This window comes from Procambarus clarkii, chromosome 41, assembly GCF_040958095.1.
Source record: "Procambarus clarkii isolate CNS0578487 chromosome 41, FALCON_Pclarkii_2.0, whole genome shotgun sequence".
Lineage (NCBI taxonomy): Eukaryota > Metazoa > Arthropoda > Malacostraca > Decapoda > Cambaridae > Procambarus > Procambarus clarkii.
The window spans coordinates 20,102,147-20,121,539 of NC_091190.1; the positions used below are offsets into that span (position 1 = coordinate 20,102,147).

General features: G+C 38.4%; 1 long non-coding RNA gene across 3 annotated transcripts in view; it reads left to right on the plus strand.

The window, feature by feature from the left end:
* Positions 1 to 16,518: 16,518 nt before the first annotated feature.
* Positions 16,519 to 19,393, plus strand: part of LOC138373303 (uncharacterized) — a 124,555-nt gene continuing 121,680 nt past the window's right edge. For 2 of the 3 annotated variants that reach the window (XR_011231140.1, XR_011231139.1), the window contains exon 1: positions 16,527 to 17,950. This is a non-coding gene — a long non-coding RNA (uncharacterized lncRNA). Of the gene's footprint in view, positions 17,951 to 19,393 lie in introns of all 3 variants that reach the window. The other variant, XR_011231141.1, reaches the window with a different exon arrangement.

A 19,393-nucleotide genomic window follows, 5' to 3' on the forward strand; every position in this document is an offset into this window, starting at 1 on the left:
TGATGTGGACGTTGGGTTTGCTCGGTATAGAGTTTAACAGCGTGTTTATTAAGATATTAAATAAGGTAGGACTGAGGACACCACCCTGCGGGGTGCCTAGTTCAAAGTCTCTTGTTACACTTCTATGCCCCTGGAAAAATACAGATGACTTCCTGTTGGATAAGTAACCCCTGATCCAACAAAGAAGCCGACCACCAATATTCATTCTTGCAAGCTCACTCAAGATAACATGTCTATTTGCAATATCAAAGGCAGACTTAAGATCTAGGAAGGTGGTATATGACTTTTCAGTGTGCAGGGTAAGAAAGGTGGTGATGCAATGATGCACACTCCTTCCATGCATGAAGCCATATATCTGGGGGGATAGCATGGTTCTTATTCTATGGAGGAGACGGTTTAGGACCATTCTCTCGAATGTTTTGCAAATGCAGCTAGTAAGGGAAATTGGGCGGAAAGCATTCTCTTGATTTGGCTTGGGAATTGGAATGATTATACTGTTGGTCCAAGAGTTAGGAAGCTCCCCAGTAACATAGCTCATATTATACAGCTCGAGCAGGGGATTCCCTGGTACTAAAGGGAGCAGACGCAATATGTCATAAGTGATACCATCTTCACCGGGGGATGTGGCTTTGCCTTTGTTTAGGGCCGCGAGTAATTCAAACTCAGTAAATGGCACGTTGCATTCATCTTCCTTGTGGAGCATGAAGTCAACGAGCCTTTCTCGACCTCCGTAACCAGCATTTAATCTGAACTGTATGTCTGGGGGAAGATTATTGAAGCTAGAGGTGGTTGCCCAAGCATCGACTAACTCGTTTGCTCTGTGTAGAGGGTGAGGGTGTGCTACTTGGCCGATCTTATCGCCTTTAATTCTTTTAATATCCTTCCATGCCTGGCTGAGGGGGGTGTGAGAGTTGAGACTGTTAACAAAAGTTTCCCAGTTATCTTGCCTGAGCTCTGTCATGCGCTCCCTCGCCTTGGCTAGGGCTTTCTGAAAGAGCTTGAGCATTGCTGGCGTACGTGTTTCCCTATATGCATGCCCAACTCGTCTGGCAGTGCGTTTCAAAGTACGCAGTTTGGGGTCATTGTAATAGGCATGGCTTTATTACCTTTCATATCGTTGCGACTATTGGATGGTGCAGGGGGCCGACCTAAAGGGTCAGCAAACATCTGAATGCTCTGTACTAGACCGTCGTTAAATGTCTGGACTGTGGAGGGATCATAAGTGCTGTACCACTCTGACACATGAGCAACAAAGTCTTCACGTCGAGCAGGAGGAACACTGAGCCGTTTGCGTTTGAAAGTCCCACCGGGCAGGATGGTATTTCCTATACATAGAGTAGTCAATCTAGGGTGATGATCTGACAACAAATCTGTTACAATAGATGATGTGCACCAGACGTGAGAGACGTTGAAACCAACACAGAGGTCTAGAATGCCTCCACAAATATGCGTGGGTTCAAGGTCACCCACAATCTGCACATCTTGGTGACTATTTAGTAGCGACAGCAGTTGATTCCCGTTACCGTTACTGAAGCGAGAGCCACCAATGTCCTTGTGTCTAGCATTGTAGTCACCAAGAATGATGGTTGGCTCTGCTTGAGCGCAGGCCGGAAGATCAATATAATTAAACTTTCCTGCTGGAGCATATAGATTAAATACATTGAGAACAGAGTTGCCCACATAGATCCTCACTCCATGATACTGTTGACCGGCAGTTTGTTTTTCTGGCAGAAGTTGATGGGGGAGGGATTGTTTGATGTATAGAATGCAAGAGTTACTGGATCTGAGGTTGTAAGAAACAAATGAGGGCAATTTCGGGGGTGAGGATCTTGCGGGAACTCTGCACTCCTGGAGACATACAATATCAATGTGTTCAGTTGTTACTTTGTGATGTAAATCTGAGAACCTTTTTTTGAGGGACGCAATGTTCCAGCTAAGGACGGATAACTTAGTTAATTGTGCATTTAAAGTCAGCATTATATATTGATATTATTAGTTCACTTAATATTTATTATCTATATACATATTATCTATTGCACTACTGTATAAGTCCAGGAACATTTCTTAGTTTATTACCAATGTCACGCATTTGCATCCAATGATCTAGTATAATTTGCCTGTCATTTCCAGCTATAGAGTCGTTTTGAATATAGTTTAGCACAACTTTGGCAGTTAACTTGCGTGGAAGATTTCAGATGTTTATTCAGGTAAGGTATATACATACAAGTGATGTTACATTAATGGATTGATATATAGATAGAGCTAGTACATACAATGCCTAAAGCCACTATTACGCAATGCGTTTCGGGCAAATAGGGTTCCACTACACAAGGGTTCCACTACACAAGGTTTCAAGATCACTAGAAGTTTCCCCTGATAGGCAAGCGAACACATGTTTGGAGGGTTCAGGGGTGGAAGGGGGAGTTTGGCAGTCATTGCTTACAAGTCCCCTCATACACGTGAGCATCATCGAAATATCGCTGGTGGATTTTTTCTCATGTTGGAGTTGCTCTCGCAGCCGCTCCGTTTGCTGCTGTGACTGCTGCTGGTGTTCCTGCAACCGGTCACGAAGGGCAACCACTGCTTGAACAGTGGAGCGACCCAAGGGCGAGCCACAATGGTGAGAACTTTTCTGTGACTTTGAGCAAGTTAACTTAAACCTTGGTTTAATTCCTTTTCACATGTAATTAAGTAAAATTAGAGTGTACTAATGGCAGCGATACAGTTATTTTTAAATGCTTAAAATGATCACTTACGGAGAAGCTTCCGACGCTCTTTTTCCGGCTGCCAGGTCATATTGAAAGGATGAGTTTGATGATTGGATGACTGGGAGGGTTGAATGATTGGATGACTGCTGTGGTACGGTGATTGGTTGGGTGGGATGTTAGAATGAATGAGATGGTTGGATGATAAGTATGGTTATCTACCAGCCTAGACCTATTACTTTCCAACCCGTTCTCACACAAGACAGCACATATATGACTTAATGCTTAAAGTCAATATGTTGAATGTGATTTAGTACATATGTGATATATTTCCAGTTACCTTTTTTATCAAGGCCCAAACTCTTCCTCACGTGCCAATTTACGTCTCACAGTACCCGTCCATCAACGTAGACAGCAGAATAGTCGTGATTGGTTCAATTATAATGAAAATTGTAGTTTTCAGGTCCCACATGGGTTGTGAAATTGACCTACTATTGTCCATACTCTTAGAATATTACAGATCAGCTACAACCTATTGAAGGCTCGTAGTTTTGTGAGAAATATTAGTTGTTCTTAGTAAATTATTATAAGCACTATAAATTATTACATACAATAACAGTGCTTCACCAATCAATATTATATACCATAGTTTGCGCTTTAAAAATCTTTAAAGAATGTTTTGTAGGAACGCTAACAGAAAACGATGTTATATTGGAATGTTTATGGGGTAAACTACTGCAAACTTGGGGATCACTTCCACCCACAGGAAGGGTATGGGGGTCCAATACCATCCACTGGATGAGTATGGCGTCCACTATAACCCACAGGATGGGTATGGGGCTCCAACCACCCACAGAATAAGTATGGGGTCTAATAACACCCACTGGATGTGTATGGCGTCCATTGCCGCCCACAGGATGAGTATAGGGTCCAGTATCGCCCACAGGATTAGTATATAGGGTCCACTGCCGCCCACAGGGTCGGTAAAGGGTCCTCCACTACCGCCCACAGGGTTAGTAGGGGGTCAACTGCCGCCCACAGGGTCGGCAGGAGGTTCACTACCGCCCACAGGGTCGGTATGGGGTCCACTGCCACCCACAGGGTCGGTATGGAGTCCACTGCCACCCGCAGGGTCAGTATGGGGTCCACTACCGCCCACAGGGTCGGTAGGGCGTCCACAGGGTCGGTAGGGGGCCATTACCGCCCACAGGGTTACTCCGTTAAATACTCCGAAATTACCATCTCTTTTAAAGTTGGTATCTCCTCAAGGGCACTAGACTTGGTTTTAAGGGATAGGATTATCTCATTAATTTTATTATATTATTGATGGCTACATATTGGTGTCTATCACTAAGATAGGATTGGATATAGTCCAGTGCATGGCCTCGGATTCCATAATGATGGAGTTTACGTAAAAGGTAATTGTGATTAACAGTATCAAAGGCCTTTCTCAGGTCAATGAAGAGTCCAATCGGAAACTCATTATTGTCAAGGGCTGAGTAAATTATATCAAGGAGACTAATAATTGCATCGTTGGTACTCTTATGGGAGCGGAAGCCAAACTGACTGGGGCTAAGAATGTCGAATTTTACGAGATAGGAGTAGAGCTGTTTGTAGATAATTTTTTCAAATATTTTTGATAGTATGGGTAGATTTGATATTGGTCTATAATTGTTTATGTCTGCCGGATTACCTCCTTTATGAACTGGCGTTACTCTTGCTTTTTTAAGGATATTAGGGAAGGTATGACACTTAAGGGATTTGTTGAACAGCATAGCTATAGGTGGCACAAGGGCATGGGAGGCGCTCTTGTATACAATGGATGGGATTTCACTGATGTTCCCAGCTTTGGGTTTTAGTGAGTGTATGATGGACACAACATCTGTCGGGCTGACTGGTGAAAGGAGAAGAGAGCTTGGATAGCTGCCTGAGAGATATGTGTTGATATGTGTCTGAGTCTGTGGGATTTTACTGGCAAGGTTAGCATAAACCGGTGAAAAGAAGCTATTAAATTCATTCGCCATTTCAAAACCAGATGAAGGTGTAAGGCCATCCTTAGAGAGTGTTATCTGGTTGTGGGAGTGTTGTTTAGTTCCCAGGATATTAGAGATGGTTTTCCATGTGCTTTTCATGTTGCCTTTTGCTTCTTTGAATCTAGTCTCATAATATGAAAGTTTAGCTTTTCTTATGATACTGGTAAGCACTGATGAGTACCTTTTAACTACTTCCTTTGTAACTAGGCCAATCCTAAATTTTTTTTCATATTTATGTTTTTGTTGATTGATTCGATTATGCCACTTGTGAGCCACGGGTTATTTTTTCTTTTATCAGGTACTTGTTTGGTAAGGAGGGGACAGTGAGTGTTGTAGAGGCTTAGAGTTTTGGAGAGAAAGAGATTAGTTAATGAGTTTATATCCTGTGTATTATTAAATTCAGATTCCCAGTTAATATTGTGAAGTGCGTTAGAGAGATTGCCTAAAGCTGATTCACTATGTAGCCTGAATGAGAGTTTCTTGCTTTCTGGTGGTGATGTGTCCATGTTTGCTATGAGGAAGGTAGGATAGTGGTCAGTTGTTCTGTCATAAATTACCCAGATGTAAGGGGAGCTGTTATATTAGTCCATAGGTGATCCAGGGTAGTGGCAGATGTTTGAGTGACTCGGGTGGGCTTGGTGATTGTGGGGATTAGCATACAGGAGTGCATGCTGTTACGGAAATAGTCAACTTGAGGGTTGTTTTGAAGACCCAGGTCAATAATGAAATCACCTCCCAGAATGATGTGATTTTTGTTGAGATTGTTATTTATGATAAGATTCCTTACGTTGTCTGAGAATTAAGCTATGTTGGTATTAGGAAATCTATAGATGGCACCGATAGTCAGAGAGGATTTAAGGGATTTACTGGAGAACTTGGCAAAGGTATATTCACAATAGTCGTCTCTATCACTAATGAGACTATTGCAGAGGAAGGTATCTTTGTAATATATTGCTGTGCCACCTCCTTTTTTTTATTAGGGCTGCAGTTATGAATGGATTTATAACCAGCTAAATTGTAGAGTTGGGTATAGTCATTACTTAGCCAAGTTTCTGTTAAAATGATGAATTATAATTTAGTACCTAGTGCTGTGAGTAGTTCATTTATATAATTAAAATGTATGTAATGCAATATATTACAAAGATACCTTCATCTGCAATAGTGTCATCAGTGATAGAGACGACTATTGTGAATATACCTTTGCCAAGTTCTCCAGTAAATCCCTTAAATCCTCTCTGACTATCGGTGCCATCTATAGATTTCCTAATACCAACATAGCTTCATTCTCAGATAACGTAAAGAATCTTATCATAAATATCAATCTTAACAAAAATCACATCATTCTGGGAGGTGATTTCAATATTGACCTGGGTCTTCAAAACAACCCTCAAGTTGACTATTTCCGTAACAGCATGCACTCCTGTATGCTAATCCCCACAATCACCAAGCCCACCCGAGTCACTCAAACATCTGCCACTACTCTGGATCACTTATGGACTAATATAACAGCTCCCCTTACATCTGGGTAATTTATGACAGAACAACTGACCACTATCCTACCTTCCTCATAGCAAACATGGACACAGCACCACCAGAAACCAAGAAACTCTCATTCAGGCTACATAGTGAATCAGCTTTAGGCAATCTCTCTAATGCACTTCACAATATTAACTGGGAATCTGAATTTAATAATACACAGGATATAAACTCATTAACTAATCTCTTTCTCTCCAAAACTCTAAGCCTCTACAACACTCACTGTCCCCTCCTTACCAAACAAGTAACTGATAAAAGGAAAAATAACCCGTGGCTCACAAGTGGCATAATCAAATCAATCAACAAAAAACACGAATATGAAAAGAAATTTAGGTTTGGCCTAGTTACAAAGGAAGTAGTTAAGAGGTACTCATCAGTGCTTACCAGTATCATAAGAAAAGCTAAACTTTCATATTGTGAGACTACATTCAAAGAAGCAAAAGGCAACATGAAAAGCACATGGAAAACCATCTCTAACATCCTAGGAACTAAACAACACTCCCACAACCAGATAACACTCTCTAAGGATGGCCTTACACCGTTATCTGATTTAGAAATGGCGAATGAATTTAATAGCTTCTTTTCATCGGTTGGTGCTAACCTTGCTAGTAAAATCCCACAGACTCAGACACATATCAACACATATCTCTCAGGCAGCTATCCAAACTCTCTTCTCCTCTCACCAGTCAGTCCGACAGATGTTGTGTCCATCATACACTCACTAAAACCCAAAGCTGGGAACATCAGTGAAATACCATCCATTATATACAAGAGCGCCTCTCACGCCCTTGCGCCACCTATAGCTCCGCTGTTCAACAAATCCCTTGAGTGTCATACCTTCCCTGATATCCTTAAAAAAGCAAGAGTAACACCAGTTCATAAAAGAGGTAATCCGGCGTACATAAACAATTATAGACCAATATCAAACCTACCCACACTATCAAAAATATTTGAAAAAATTATCTACAAACAGCTTTACTTCTACCTCGTAAAATTTGACATTCTTAGCCCCTGTCAGTTTGGCTTCCGCTCCCAAAAGAGTACCAACGATGCAATTATTAGTCTCCTTGATATAATTTACTCAGCCCTTGACAAAAATGAGTTTCCGATTGGACTCTTCATTGACCTGAGAAAGGCCTTTGATACTGTTAATCACAATTATCTCTTACGTAAACTCCATCATTATGGAATCCGAGGCCATGCACTGGACTATATCCAATCCTATCTTAGTGATAGACACCAATGTGAAGCCATCAATAATATAACCTCTCCCACTCTACCAATAACCGTTGGAGTGCCATAGGGCAGCATTTTGGTACCTCTCTTATTTCTTATTTACATCAATGATCTGACTAGCGTCTCTAACATTCTGCAACCTATTTTGTTTGCTGATGATACTACCCTCATCTACTCTAACCCCAACCCGCATACACTAAATAATGTTGTTAATAATCAACTAAAAAAAGTCCACTTATGGATGTCAACCAACAAACTAACACTTAACATAGAAAAGACCTACTACATCTTATTTGGAAGTAAATCTACAAATGCAATTCAGCTTCAGATAGACAATGTAAACATTAGCAATAAAAATGATGGAAAGTTTCTTGGCCTATTCCTAGTCAAGAGACTCAACTTCAGTACCCACATACAACACATAACTAAGAAAGTCTCTAAAACAGTTGGTATACTCTCCCAAATCAGATATTATGTACCTAACTCTGCTCTCATCTCTCTATATTATGCACTAATCTATCCCTATCTTAATTATGGTATCTGTGCATGGGGTTCAACCACTGCAAACCACCTCAAGTCCATCATTACCCAGCAAAAATCTGCTATCAGAATAATAACAAATTCTGCTTTCAGACAACACTCAGCCCCCTTGTTTAACTCCCTAAACATGCTAAACATAATCTCACTCCACAAATTCTCCTGTGTCAACTACATTTACAAAACCCTGTTCTTAAATGCAAATCCTGCTCTGAAACTCTCCCTGGACAGATGTAATAGGACCCATTATCACCATATCAGAAATAAATATCTCTTTGATATCCCCAGAGTCAAACTTAATTTGTGTAAACACCCTATGCAAATAAAGGGACCCAGTCTATGGAACTCACTCCCTATTGAATTGAAAAGCTGTCCAACTTTTGCATCATTCAAAAACAATACTAAAAAGTACCTAATTTCATCTTCATAGTTTTTTACCTTTTGCTTTAAAACTGCACTGTATCTATTGCTACCCAATCTCCCAATCTTTATGTACCCAATCTGAACATCTTTATCATTGCGATCATTGCTGTCTTCTTATATGTACTGTCAATCTGCTGTATGGTGTCTATTAATCTTGTTTAAATTACCAATCAAGCTGTCAATGTAATCAATCAGAGCTTTAATATACCAATGTGCTTTAATATACTTACTAATCTCTCTCATCTCATTTTTTTTCTTGCAATGTATTTGTTATCATTTTATTAATTCTGATAGAATTTACCTACTTAAAATTATCTGTTAGATTAAGGACCTGCCCGAAACGCTGCGCGTACTAGTGGCTTTACAAGAGTGCAATTACTGTACCATGCTATGTATTCTCACAAACCCAATGTACCTTCTTGTATATAAATAAATAAATAAAATAAATAAATAATGTTTACCTTTGGTAAATTATATTGTTTCTAGTGTACTATATAAATTACTATGTACTCTCTTAACCCCTAATGTACCTTCTTGTATATAAATAAATAAATAAATAAATAAATAAATAAATAAATAAATAAATAAATAAATAAATAAAAATATTCTGACCACTATCCTACCTTTCTCATAGCGAACATGGACATAACACCACCAAAAAGCAAGAAACTTTCATTTAGGCTACACGGTGAATCAGCTTTAGACAATCTTACAGAGGCACTTCACAATATTAACTGGGATTCTGAATTCAATAATACCCATGATATAAATTCATTAGCTAACCTCTTCCTCTCCAAAACTCTAAGCCTCTACAACCTTCATTGTCCCCTTCTTACAAAGCAAGTAACTGACAAAAGATTAAACAATCCATGGCTCACAAGTGGCATTCTCAACTCAATCAACAAGAAACATGAATATGAGAAGAAAGTTAGGATTGGCCTAGTTTCAAAGGAAGTAGCTAAAAGGTACTCGTCAATGCTTACCAGTATCATAAGAAAGGCAAAACTTGCATATTATGTGAATAGATTCAATGAAGCAAAAGGCAACATGAATAACACTTGGAAAACTATCTCTAGTATCCTAGGAACTAAGCAACACTCACATAACCAAATAAAACTCTACAAGGATGGGGATATACCGTCAACTGATTTAGAAATGGCAAATGAATTTAATAGTTTCTTTTCATCGGTTGGTGCTAATCTTGCCAGTAAAATCCCACAGACTCAGACACATATTAACACATATCTCTCAGGCAGCTATCCAAACTCTCTTCTCCTTTCACCAATCAGCCCGGCAGATGTTGTGTCCATCATACACTCTCTAAAAACCAAGGCAGGGAACACCAGTGAAATTCCGTCCATTGTGTACAAGAGAGCCTCCCATGCCCTTGCCCCACCCATAGCACTACTGTTCAACAAATCTATAGAGTGTCACACCTTCCCTGATATCCTCAAAAAAGCAAGAGTAACGCCAGTCCATAAAGGAGGCAATCCGGCGGACATAAACAATTATAGACCAATATCAAATCTACCCATTCTATCAAAAATATTTGAAAAAATTATTTACAAACAGCTCTATTCCTACCTCGTAAAATTCGACATACTCAGCCCCTGCCAGTTTGGCTTCCGGTCCCAAAAGAGCACCAACGATGCAATCATTAGTCTCCTTGACGTTATCTACTCAGCCCTTGACAAAAATGAGTTTCCGATTGGATTCTTCATTGACCTAAGAAAAGCCTTTGATACTGTTAATCACAACTACCTCTTACTTAAACTCCAGCATTATGGAATCCGTGGCCTTGCCCTTGACTACATCCGATCCTATCTTAGTGACAGACACCAATATGTAACCATCAATGATACAACTACGTCCACTCTACCAATTACCGTTGGAGTGCCACAGGGCAGCATCTTAGGACCTCTTCTATTTCTTATATACAATACAATACAATACAATACAATTTTATTTAGGTAAGGTACATACATACAATAAATATTTACAAGGATTGTTTGACTTATAGGTAGAGCTAGTACATACAATGCCTAAAGCCACTATTACGCAAAGCGTTTCGGGCATGATAAACTTAAATGACAAGCTTAATACTAATTGAGCATAATGAGTAGAATGAAAACAAGAAATGAAAACATAGATGAAGAAGCAGCACAAATACAATTATGTCGACAAACAGCGCTCTTTAAAGAAAAAAACAGACTGGTTGACAATAGAAGGGTAAGGTAGGTTACAGGGAATTTATTAGGTATAGCTTCGCTTTTAACTTAAACTGGTTGAGAGAGGTACAGTCTTTAACATGGTTGGGAAGGTCATTCCACATTCTGGGCCCCTTGATTTGTAGAGCATTTCTAGTTTGATTAAGGGGGCATATCATTCTAAATCGTTATAAATTAAAAGTTGTTCAATTTGCTTATAAATTTTTTTATGAAATGGTTATAGAAAGGGCTGCAACTGGTCCAAGTTTCACCATCACACCCAAAACAGAAAAGGAGAAAAAAAATACACAACGTATTATGCAACGAATGTTCAACATTCTCAAATAATCTCAGGGAACACATGTGTCAACTAAAATGTCTACTATGTGCTGTAGAAGCACAAACTCTTGTAATAATGGTAATATGTATGTGCAATATATATATATTTAATTTTTTTTTTCTTTTTTTTTTGGGCCAATATTTTTTTCTCGTTTGTTATCAAGGGATTTGCATGAAACTTGCACACCTTGCTCAATGGATGCCTATCTGCAAGGGTGCCAATTATGAACGAAATCTGTCAAAGTCAAGCTCAGCTACAGGTGGCCGAACTTGGATCTTTATTTTACTCTGAAGAGTAATTTACACCTTCAAATTACTTCAGAGCTTTCATTTATTAATCAATTTACATGCAAATTACACCTTATATGTAGCGTTTGTACTTCTACAGAATCTAGTAGACATTTTAGTCCAAAGTCGATTTGTTGATTTTATAAAAATTTATAAATATCATATATTGCATATTTTTTTAGAAGGGTAACTTTGAAAAATTATATTATTGCACTAAACACTTTTTTGATAAAACTGATCACTAGAATCCTTTATTATGTGCTTAATTTAATATCTGAGTGTTATAGAAATGATCTTAGTTGACACATGTGTTCCCTGAAACTATTTGATAATTCGTTGCATAATTCGTTGTTTATTTTTTTTCTCCTTTTCTGTTTAGGGTGTGATGATGAAACTTGGACCAGCTGCAGCCCTTTTTATCACCATTTCATACAAAAATTTATAAGCAAATTGAACCACTTTTAATTTTACATTGATATGCCCCCTTAAGTCGTACTCTAGGAATATCAAAACTGTATTTATTTCTGGTGTGATGCTCATGGGTTCTGATACAACCTTCTATGAAGCTTTTGAGATCAGGATTGGCATTATAGTTTAGCGTTTTATATATGTATAATACACATGAGAGAATGTGTAGTGACTTAATGTCTAACATATTCAGAGATTTAAGTAGGGGTACCGAGTGATGTCTGGGGCCAGAATTGGATATTGTCCTAATAGCAGCTTTGTGTTGAGTAATTAGAGGACGTAAGTGATTTTGGGTAGTAGAGCCCCAAGCACAAATACCATAGTTGAGATATGGATAGATAAGGGAGTAATAGAGAGTCACCAGGGCAGGTCGTGGTACATAATATCTGATCTTAGAAAGAATGCCCACAGTTTTTGAAACTTTTTTTGATATGTTTAGAATGTGTCCCTGGAAATTAAGCTTGTGGTCAATGAGAATGCCAAGGAATTTGCCATCTAATTTGTTACAAATTTGGGTATTGTTTATTTTGAGATTTATTTGATTAGAGGATTTATTGCCAAACAGAATATAAAAGGTTTTGTCAATGTTAAGGGTGAGTTTGTTGGCAGTTAGCCACAGATGGACTTTATTTAGCTCAGTATTTACTGTGGCATTTAGAGCAAGGGGATCAGGACTGGAGTAAATGAAGGTTGTGTCGTCAGCAAATAGAATTGGTTTGAGGTGTTGGGAGGCATTTGGAAGGTCATTAATGTAGATGAGAAAGAGGAGAGGGCCAAGTATGCTGCCCTGGAGAACACCAATGTTGATGGGTAGGGTGGGAGAAATTGTATTATTCACAGAAACATATTGGAGCCTGTCAGTAAGGTAGGATTTGAGGTATTGTAGGGAGTGTCCTCTGACTCCATAATGATGTAATTTAAGAAGAAGGTTTTGGTGGTTGACAGTGTCAAAAGCTTTACGCAGGTCCACAAACAACCCAACAGGGAACTCCTTTTTATCAAGAGCTGTATGAATCGAGTTAAGCATACTAATAAGTGCATCGTTAGTGCTTTTTTTGGGTCTGAAGCCATATTGGCAAGGGCTAAGTATATTGAGTTTGGCTAGATATGAGTAAAGCTGCTTATAGATTAGTTTTTCAAAAATTTTTGACAAGTTTGGCAGGATAGATATAGGTCTGTAGTTGTTAACATCTGTGAGATTACCACATTTGTGGACAGGCGTTACTCTCGCTTTTTTTAGAATATCTGGGAAGGTTTGGAGTTCAAGTGACTTGTTGAAGAGCAAAGCAATAGCAGGGGCTAAAGATCTGGAGGCTTTTTTGTAAATTAAAGTTGGTATCTCCTCAAGGGCACCAGACTTGGTTTTAAGGGAAAGGATTATCTCATTGACGTCAGTGGAATTAATAGGCTTTAGGTACAGAGACTGTGGATAGTTACCTGAAAGATAGTCATTAATGTCTGTACTGGAAGATGGAATATCATTTGCAAGGGATGAACCAATGGAAGAGAAGAACCTATTGAACTCAGAAGCAGAATCAGAGGCTGAAAGCTGACCATCGTTATTAGACAGGAGAGTCGGTTTGTTGTTTAAAGACTTCTTTGATCCCAATATTTGAGAAATTGTTCTCCAAGTTTGTTTAATGTTGCTCTTTATTTGGGTAAATTTATCTTCGTAGTATTTAGTTTTGGCTCGTCTAATTATCTTAGACAGCAATAATGAGTAATTCTTTGAGAATTCTTTGGAGACAATTCCTAACCTATACTTCTTCTCAAGGTCATGTTTTTTATTAATAGATTTAAGTATTCCCTTTGTAAGCCAGGGATTGTTAAGCCTTTTGGTTGTGACTTGTTTTGTAAGCATAGGACAGTGGGTATTATAAAGGCTAAGAGTTTTTTGAAGAAAAGATTGCACTGCTAGGTTGATGTCCACTATGTTACCTAACTCGGACTCCCAGTTGACATTATCAGCAGCAGTTATAAAATTGTCTATAGCAGTTTCATTGTGTAGTCTAAAACGTATCACTCTTGACTCAAGAGGTGGTTTGCTAATGTTAGTTAAGAGAAATGTGGGGTAATGATCTGTAGTGCTATCGGTGATTATACCTGAAGTAAGCGGAGAGGTTATGTTTGTCCAGATGTGATCGAGCGTCGTGGCAGTGCTATCAGTGATTCTAGTAGATCTAGTGATTAAGGGTATGAGGAAGCAGGAATTCATACAGTTGAGGAAGCTAACAGCAGTGGGGTGTTCAGGCTCGCAGAGGTCAATATTAAAGTCCCCTGCGATAATTAGGTGGTTTTTGTTCAGTCTGTTATCAAGTATTAGATTTCTAAGGTTTGAGTTGAATTCGGACACATCAGTGTTAGGAATTCTATAAACTGCACCCACAGTCAGGACAGACTCGGCACCCTTGACTCTGAAGCTGGCGAAGATATATTCCCCATAGCAGTCTCTGGTTCTAATTTCTTTTAAGCATGTTAGTTCTTGGTGGTAGTAAAGAGCAGTGCCACCACCTCTCTGAAGTTGACGACAGTTGTGAATTGCTGAGTAGTTAGGCATGTTAAAGAGCTGAGTAGTATCCTCTTTCAACCATGTTTCAGTAAGTATAATAAAAGAGAATTTGTTGTCAATAGCTTCAATCAAGGCACCAACATCATCGAAGTGTTTACCTAGGGATCTAACGTTCAAATTGATTACAGAGAAATTGTGATTATGAGTTAATACATTGTTTACATCATGTGCTGCAAAATATCTGCAATTTAGATCATTAAAGTGATAATTGTCATAGATAGTGGATAAGAGGTTAAGTTCAGGGTCTATACTTGTCTGCATAAAAAAAGCTGATTGCAGGAAAAACAAGGGAAGAAAGGCAAATAACAAGGTAGAAATAAGCTATAAAATAGGGAAAAAGATGTACACAATACAGAACAAAGCAAACTCAAAAGGGGCTTACAGGGGTACAATGGAGTAAGGGAGTATGGCTAGGCTAGGCAACCTAGGTAATAAATGAGATTAACGAAAAAACATATAAACATGGACTATACAAAACACAAGATATAGAAATACAAAACAAAAATATAAACAAGACTAAGCAATACAAAAACAAATTGAGCAAAAATGAAAAATGAGGTAGATTGCTTACAAGTACTCTCAGGTACACACACTACACACTCAGGTACACACTCAGGTACTCAGGTACACACTCAGGTACAGGTACGTTTATATATATAAACGATCTGCCTAATGTCTCTAATATTCTCAAACCTATACTGTTTGCTGACGATACTACTCTTATCTATTCAAACCTCAACCCACATACACTAAATAATGTTGTGAATAATGCATTGCGTAATAGTGGCTTTAGGCATTGTATGTACTAGCTCTATCTATATATCAATCCATTAATGTAACATCACTTGTATGTATATACCTTACCTGAATAAACATCTGAATCTGAATCTGAATTAAGAAAAGTCCACTTATGGATGTCAACGAACAAACATTAAACATCGAAAAGACTTACTACATCTTATTTGGAAGCAAATCATCAAATGCAATTCAGCTACAGATAGACAACATTAACATCAGTAATAAAGATGATGGCAAGTTTCTTGGCCTATTCCTAGACAAGAGACTCAACTTCAGCACCCACATTCAACACATAACTAAGAAAGTCTCTAAGACAGTTGGTATACTCTCCAAAATCAGATATTATGTTCCTAACTCTGCTCTCCTCTCACTATATTATGCACTAATTTACCCCTATCTTAATTATGGTATCTGTGCATGGGGGTCTACCACTGCAAACCACCTTAAGCCCATCATCACACAGCAAAAATCTGCTATCAGAATGATAACTAACTCAGCTTTCAGACAACACTCAGCTCCCTTGTTTAAATCCCTAAACTTGCTAAATATTAACTCCCTCCACACATTCTCTTGTGTCAACTACATTTACAAAACCCTGTTCTTAAATGCAAACCATGCTCTGAAACTCTCCCTGGACAGATGTAATAGGACCCATTATCACCACACCAGAAATAAATATCTCTTTGATATCCCCAGGGTCAAACTTAATCTGTGTAAACACTCTATGCAAATTAAGGGACCTAGTTTATGGAACTCACTCCCTAGTGAATTGAAAAACTGTAAAACTTTTGCCTTATTTAAAAGCAAAACCAAAAAGTACCTAACTTCATCTTTATAGTTTCCTACACTGAGCTTTAAATTTGCTCTGTACCTAGTGTTACCCAATCTCCTAATTTTTATGTAATTTCAAACAACCTTATCATTGTGTTCATTGCTGTCTTCTTTTATGTGCTAGCCATATGCTGTATTGTGACTACCAATTTTTGTCAACTACCATTCAAGCTGTCATTGCAACCAATCTTATATTGTTTCTGCTGTATTATGCCTACCAATTTTTTTGTCAACTACCATTCAAGCTGTCATTGCAATCAATCTTAGCTACCTATGTGCTTTAATATACTGTACCTACAATTTTCTCTCATCTTTTTTTTTCATTTCATGTAATCTGTTATCATTTTTTGTCTATAATTTTGCAAGTATTTACCTCCTTAAAATTTTCTTAGATTAAGGACCTGCCCGAAACGCTGCGCGTGCTAGTGGCTTTACAAGACTGTAATTACCATATTTGTATCCTCACATTCCTTATGTACATTCTTGTATATGCATAAATAATAAATAATAATAATAATTCAAAACTCCCGCTTACTGCTTCCCGTTCTCTACAACGGCCATGCTGGCCTCAATGTTGTTGTCGAGTCTAGTTCATCTACTACACGATAAGTAATAAGGAGTAAAGCTGCAAGCAGGTGCGTGTGTGCCTTCGTGGCCCATAAAACAACAACAGGTGCAGTTATCTTAAAGAAGAAAAGAAGTACACATTATCATCCGACTTATATATCGTTTCCTGCAGGTCACATAAAGTCTTGTAGGACGTCCTGCAAGTCCAACGGGATCCTCCCCACACACCGTCGTGTTTGTCTCCTGGAGGGCCCTCACATCACTAGACAACTCCCGCAGGCATCGACAAGAGATAACCTTAGCCTTAACTGTACAGACCATAAGGATGAAACCTCGCCAGTGTCCAGAGTGTGGGAAAACATTTAGTTGTTTTGCAGATATGAAGAGGCACTTGCTGGTGCATACGGGTGAGAAACCTTATGAGTGTCCAGAGTGTGGGAAAGCATTTAGTTATATTGGAAATATGAAGGCTCACAGGATCACACATGCAGGTATTAAACCTCACAAGTGTCCCGAGTGTGAAAAAACATTTACTCGTTATGGAAGTGTGAAGAGGCACATAATGATTTCTCACAGATTTCCAGAGTGTGGGAATAATTATTTTGCATATATGAAGGGGCAATTGTCGATGCACAAGGTTGAGAGACCTCATGAGTGCCCAGATTGTGGGATGACATTTAGGCGACCTGAAAGTGTAAAGCGGAACATGACGGTTCACTCTGATGATAATTCTCAGGAGTTTCCAGAGTACAGTTATGGGACAACATTTAGTTGTTTTAAAACCACAAAGATTCACAACATGGTCCATGTGGGTGCTAAACATTTTGAGTGTACCGAGTGTGGAAGAAGTTTCAAAGAACCTAAGGATATAATAAATCACATGTTGGTGCATTCAGATGACAAACCTCATGAATGTTTGCAATGTGGGAAAAGATTTAAGTTGCTTAGGAATATGAAAAAGCACATGTTGGTGCATATGAGGGATAAATGTTGCTAGTGTTTTGAGTGTTGGAAACAATTAGTTAATATAGAGATGTATATAAACACAAACATTCATGAGCGACTTTGCATCATGACTATCTCAAGTATAGGAAAGAAGTTAGTCGACTGTAGCAGTAGAAGAAGGCGCACATTAATACATTTAGGTGATGAACCTTACTAGCACCCTGACTGAAGAAAAAAGTCCTAGGCCTAATGAACAAATAATTTAGGTGTGTGTATGAATGAGGACATTTGATGAGTCATTTGTTTTAGTAGTACAGTACTGTGTGATAAATCAAGATATAAACTATGTTGCCTAGTAGTAGAAGCCTACCAAGTCAATGGCAACATTTGGAAATTGTGAACTGTTTTGTGAAGACAGTATCAGGAAAATACTGTTTTAGTGTCTTGTCAGCTGCACTTCCAAATAAGGTATTTTTGTTTCTTTGTTTTGTGTGTGATATATGCATGGTTGAGGATAATTGGTTTTTATTCATTGTGTTGGACAGGCAGCTAATTTATACATACAGTACATGTTAGGCTTATATTGGGTCGTTCCCCCTCCCAGGGTCGAATTACTGACCCTCTTCAGAATGTAACCCCACAACAAGCTGACTAACTTCTGGGTACTTGCTTATTGATAGGTGAACAGAAGCATTAAGTGATAGGAAATGTTCCAACCATTTGTCCCATCAGGATTCGAACCTGGAGTCAAGAACAAATTTATTTAACACTTCACTTAAAAATTTTAAGTTACATTTTTGTCAATTGTTCCTATATAGAAAACATAAGTGCACACATATTTAAAAAAAATTTACAGGTTAGATAATGTGCTGATTACTTTTAACAATTCTTTCCATTTAAATCTTGTTAAGAAATATACTTAAAATATGGATTTTGGTAGCTAGGTTAGGCACAGAACATTTTATCTAATAAACATATATTGGTCAAACTAACGCTTACTACCAGGCAATAAATTGGGCAGGGAGGAGAAAAAATCTATTTTGTTGAGTGTAATACAAAAAAGTGCTTTTCATCCAGGCTTCATTCTGGAATGACAAATTTATCAGGTAAGACAATGTTTAAAAGCACTCTTTACTTTAATTTACCACAGGGCCACTGTCTCTCTAGTGGGCTTGAATGACTGGACAGGAAGTCAGTGGGTTGTCTAAGGTTCCCCCATTTATTCTGATGATTTTATCAAGCAGGACTTTAAAATTCAGCAGTGTGTTGGCATTTACAACTTTGGCGTGAAAAAGCATCTCCTGTTTTCTTGTTAAGCTTGTGGCCTGTTAAGCTTGAAACCATTGCTTTAATGTTTGTGTTACATCTGACCTATTCAAGAAGATGTCTGGATTAATATCCTCAAAATTGTTCAGTATTTGTGCAGATTAATTGTAACAAGACTTTCCATGATAACCAAACCACACAAATGAACGAAATAATGATGTTTCTCCATCTTCTTATGTGTGTTTTGGTCATCATATCTTCAGCCTCATCATTGTGACTTGTCATCTGAATACTTTCCATTTAAGTCTTGTTAAAAAATAGGCAGTTTACTTAAAATATGGCTTTTGGTTGCTAGGTTAGGGATTTTTTTTTTTTCTAGTAAGCATATATTGGTTGAGGTAATTAAATGCTTTCCCAGACTTGTGGGTTTATTGATCAAATCAAATTGTTATTGCAGTCCCCATGGCGCAGTGGTAAAACACTCACTAGGCGCTTCATGAGTGCTTTGGCCTTGGTTTGTATCCTGGCCGGGGAGGATTTACTGGGCTCCAATCCTTAACTGTAGCCTCTGTTCACCTAACAGTGAATGGGTACCTGCTTGTTAACCCTTAAACTGTGCAATACATACATGTATGTAGGGAGTAT